This window comes from Neofelis nebulosa, chromosome 9, assembly GCF_028018385.1.
Source record: "Neofelis nebulosa isolate mNeoNeb1 chromosome 9, mNeoNeb1.pri, whole genome shotgun sequence".
Taxonomy (NCBI): domain Eukaryota; kingdom Metazoa; phylum Chordata; class Mammalia; order Carnivora; family Felidae; genus Neofelis; species Neofelis nebulosa.
In genome coordinates, this window is record NC_080790.1 from 13420102 (window position 1) to 13425805 (window position 5704).

Genomic DNA, 5704 nt, shown 5'->3' on the forward strand with positions numbered 1-5704 from the left:
ATTTAGGCTGGACCTATGACTATTTGACCAACAGAATACAATAGATACAATACTGTGCCACATTAGGACTTGGCCTTTAAGAGAAATGTTAGTTTCTTAGTGTTAGCATCCTCCTTCATAGTACACTCAGGAGGAAGCCAGTTGCCATGTACAAAGTCCAACTACCCTGTGATGCTGTGAGGAAGCCTGAACTAGGCATGTGAAGAGGCCACACTGAAAGAGAGAGATGCCTGGCCAGCCCCCAGACATGTAGGTAAAGAAGCCATCTTAGACTAATAGCCCAAATGAATCTTTAGATGGTTGCATTGTCAGCTACCACCCTACTGCATCCCAAAATGTATCCTCAAGCACTAAGCTTGAATGCAAGCAAGAATGGCCCAGCTACAGAAGACATGAATAGACACTTTTCCAAAGAAGATACCCAGATGGCCAACAGACACATGAAAAGATGCTCAGCATCACTCATCATCAGGGAAATACAAATCAAAGCCACACTGAGATACCATCTCACACCAGTCAGAGTGGCTAAAAGGAACAAATCAGGAAACTACAGATGCTGGCGAGGATGTGGACAAACAGGAACCCTCTTGCACTGTTGGTGGGAATGCAAACTGGTGCAGTCACTCTGGAAAACAGTGTGGAGGTTCCTCAAAAAATTAAAAATAGAACTACCCTACATCCCAGCAATGGCACTACTAGGAATTTACCCAAGGGATACAAAAGTGCTAATGCATAGGTGCACATGTACCTCAATGTTTATAGCAGCACTTTCAACAATAGCCAAATTATGGAGAGAACCTAAATGTCCATCGACTGATGAATGGATAAAGAGATGTGGTTTATATATACAATGGAATACTACTTGACAATAAGAAAGAATGAAATCATGCCATTTGCAGCAACGTGGATGGAACTGGAAGGTATTACGCTGAGTGAAATAAGTCAGAGAAGGACAGATATATGTTTTCACTCATATGTGGATCTTGAGAAACTTAACTGAAGACCATGGGGGAACAGAAGGGTAAAAAAATAGATACAAACATAGAGGGAGGGAGGCAAACCACAAGAGACACTTAAATACAGAGAACAAACTTAAGGTGGACGGGGAAGTGGAGAAGAGGGAAAATGGGTGATGGGCATTGAGGAGGGCACTTGGTGGGATGAGCACTGGGTGTTGTACGTAAGCCAATTTGACAATAAATTATATTTTAAAAAATAGAATAAAACAAGCTTTCTACGAAAAAAAAAAAAAAAAAGAATGGCCCAGCTAAACTCAGGCAGCTCATAATAAATGTAGAGATAATAGTAAGTGGTTGTTAAAAGCCACTACATTCTGGAATGGTTTGTCATGCAGCAATTGATAATTGCAACACTATGCAAAAAGTGTATATTACAAAACTATGGAAACTGTAAAAAGATCAGTGGTTGCCAGGACTTTGAGACAAGGAAGGAATGAATAGGTGGAGCAGATGGAATTTTTAGGACAGGAAAACTCTTCTGAATAATTCATTGATGGTAGATACATAGTATTATACCTTTGTCAAACCCATAGAATATACAACACCAAGAGTAAACCCTAGTAATGTGAGGTTTTATATATATACATATATATATGTATATACATACATATATATATGTATGTATATACATATATATATGTATATATTTATATATATGTATATATATATAAAGTATATTATATATTTATATATCAAAGTGTCTTGAAGAGCCTGGAACTGCACTTGCTTTTCTTGATAGAAAAACAAAAACATATTGCTTGTTCTCAAAAAAATATACAGGTTAGCAGAACCACAAATTTGTGAGTAAACAAATTTAGTAATGTTAGATATGCTGTAATAAAAGTCTATATATGCCACAGTGGGGGGGGGGGAGGATATGGTGTCGTGGTGGGTAGAAACTAGTGATGCTACATACCCTTCAAAATATGGGACAATCTTAAACAATATTGAATTGCATTGTATCCTGCACAAGTTATAAATGTCTATCTTGACATTCATTTGGTTAAAAACTTGTTTATAATTATCCGAGTCTACAAAAGGAAAAGGAAAAAATTAGGTAAGTTAAAGAATACAAACACTATACTCCACTTGATATTTACCATAAAATTGTACTCCTTGGTATTTCACAAAATCACACACTCCAGAGAAAGCTTTTTCCAGTTTGGAAAACAAATTCCCAATCTCATAACCTGCACAGAATGAAAGCATTCACCTAAAAGAGGCTGTCTAATACTGAAGGCTTTGTGGAATTTTGGAAAGAGTGGAGATACCTGAATTCCAATCCCAGTATTTCAGCTTTCTTGAGTAATATGACATTGATCAAGCCATGTGTTCTTCAGGTCTCAGACACCTATCTCATGTGTGAAATTGTCTTCACAAGGCTGGTGGCAGTTGCTTTTGAAATCATAAACATAAAAGTCTCTTAAACATCTGGACTTTATATCAATGTCAGGTATAATGTCAAATTTACTGTCCTGGGATCATTAGGGAGACAGAGAAGGTAGAGCTCTAGTTCCAAGGACTTCTAAAAAGTATATTCACTCACATTAGAAAGAAAAGCAAGATGAACCACAAAAAGAGCTACAGTCTTGGTAACCTGAGTTCATCTATCCTGACCTTAATGAAGATAAAAAGGATATCTGGACTTCTCACACATACCCTCATACAACCATGTTCTCAGTAGTTCAGAAAGATTTTGTGATACTTTACTTTACTTTAATATATGTATATTAAACCACAAGGGACTATACAATGGCTTTGTAAAAGGGTTTTGAATTGATGATTAAAAGTTGGGCTGAACATAAAAGAACATGCTTTCTGACTCAATACTTGTTTAATGCCCACTGGACAGATTTCTCCATCAGGCATATTTTATCCAGGAAGAAAGTGTCAGCGAATTGCTTTATTAAAAAGGGATCTTCTAGGCCAAAGCTAAAGTAATTGTCCCCATGGCTAATGTATCCTCCTCACAAAAGCGTGACCCAGGATATTTTTATATCACTGATTCCCAAATAAAGTTAGAGTTCTTCATTTTAGATTTATTCATGAAATAACTTTTTGTGAAGAGGATAGGGTAAGTGGTCTTAAAAGGCTTCTAAAGAACTCAAAGCTGTTCTTTCCTTTTTGTTTACTCATGTTCACTTGGTATTTAATGTTACCCCTAAGTTTGTTGCATTTAAAGTCCATTTTTCCTAAATAATAAGTTTATTTTCTTCTGCATCATTTACATGTTTTTTACATTCAATTGTATATTTTTATAAGAGAGTTTTTTTTATTTTTTCACATTATTGGTAATATGAAAGTTTTTTTAAAAAAAGTAAAGCTTTAAATAGGACCTTCAATCAAAAATATGGTTTTTACAAGAGCGGAATGTGTAACAAATACTTTAAAACAAAACTTTAGTATATACAATGCAATCTTATGATTTGCATTAACTGCAGAAAAAATAATTGCAAATAACACCAATCTAGATGAATACAGTTTGAAAATAAAAGTATTCTAAACCAATAATTTAAGTTATTTTATGTTTAATATAAACATATAATACTAGTAAATATCTCCTATATTGGATTTGCTCAATTTTATTACAATAAACTCATGTAAATATGTATTTTTAAGCTTCTAGTTATATAAATATATTCAATCTATTTAGTCATGGAGATAATATTTACTTCATAAGGAATTTTTTTTTAATTTTTTTTAACATTTATTTATTTTTGAGACAGAGAGAGACAGAGCATGAATGGGGGAGGGTCAGAGAGAGGAAGACACAGAATCTGAAACAGGCTCCAGGTTCTGAGCTTTCAGCACAGAGCCTGACACGGGGCTGGAACCCACAGACTGTGAGATCATGACCTGAACCGAAGTCGGCAGCTTAACCGACTGAGCCACCCAGGCGTGCCAGGAATTTAAAGGAACTAATGCAGATGAAGTACCTAACTGCCTGGTAAACAGTAAGGTCAGTATTAATGAGCACTCTTTAATTAAAGTGAGTTTTTAAAAAAAATGTTCTAATGTTTATTGATTTCTAAAAGACAGGGAGACAGAACGCAAGCGGGGATGGGGGAGGGGCAGAGAAGGGGAAGACACAGAATCGGAAGCAGGCTCCAGGCTCTGAGCTGTTAGCACAGAGCCCGACGCGGGGCTCGAACTCCTGAAGGGGTTGATCATGATCTGAGCCGAAGTCCCACGCCCAACCCACTGAGCCACCCAGGCGCCCCTAAAATTAATTACATTCTGCTTACATTCTGCCAAATTTATTATTGTTACACATGCAAAAACATTTTAGACGCTTCACAAAAAAGACTCAAAGAACCAATAAGCACATGAAAAATGTCTTAAAATCATCAATTATGAGGAAATGCAAATCAGAACCACTGTAAGCTGCCACTAGACCCTCAGGAATGGCTAACGTGAAAACAAATGTTGGAGAGGATGTGAAGCAACTAGAACTCACAAATATAGCCAGTGGGGATGTAAAATAGTACAACTTCTTTGGAAAACTGACGTTTGTTAAAACATTAAACATAAATCTACCCAATGACTCTACAATTCCCCTCCTACGTTTTTATTCAATAGAAATTAAAATATATGCCCACCAAGTGCCTTGTACAAAAAACTTTATAGTAGGTTTGTTAACCAGGGCCATTGTCTAGCGCATAGATAAATAAGCTTTGCTATATTGCACGATGGAACAAATACACAGCAATAGAAGGGAATAGATAATTAATATACACGACAACATGGATAAATCTCCAAAGCATATGCTGAGTGAAAATCTAGACACAAGAAAGTATATACTGTATTATTCCATTTATATAAAATTCTAGAATAAGCAACACTAACCTGTGCTGATGGAAATCATGTCAAGTGGTTTCTTCCCTAATGTGTTTATGTGAGTGAAAAGAGAAAAGGGTTGTGGGTTCTCACCATTTTTGAATTTACCAGAAGTTTGTAATTGTTTTTGATTATAAAGAGAAAGGTGGTTGTTTATTTTTGTATGTGAAGGCTCTTATTTATTAGGTTTTGATTTATATTGGTTAATTTTGTTAATTTTATCCTTTATCATTTTAATATAATATTTAATATAAGTTTTCCCTTTAGTGCTTGAAGTATGACTCACTCACTGGTATTTAAATTTTTTTTGAGCACTGTGTGTTGTATGGAAACCAATTTGACAATAAATTTCTTATATTGAAAAAATAAATAAATAAATAAATAAACTAAAAATTTTTTAAATGTTTATCTATTTTTGAGAGAGACAGATACAGAATGCAAGTGGGTTAGGAGCAGAGAGAGAGGGAGACACAGAATCTGAAGCAGGCTCCAGGCAGTGAGCTGTCAGCACAGAGCCCAACGTGAACCACTGGTATTTTAAATGAGCTTTTTTTTTCCTTCATTTTGGTAATAATTGTTTTAAAAGTCTCAGGGGAAAAAATCAGAATTGGTTATTTAAAAATGTATCACTCTGGCACCTGTGTTCTGTGTAATATCAGCCCAAAAAAATTTTGTAATTTATTAATATGAATGATCCTCTAGATATGGTTAAATTAAAACTGAGATATTAACTGTTTCCCCAGATTGGGGGAGGGGAATAATTATAATTATCCAAATGTTCCCAGTGGATTTGCATTTGCTTGTTGACTGCTTTTATCACACAATAAAACTAAAGGCCTTCTGCATCC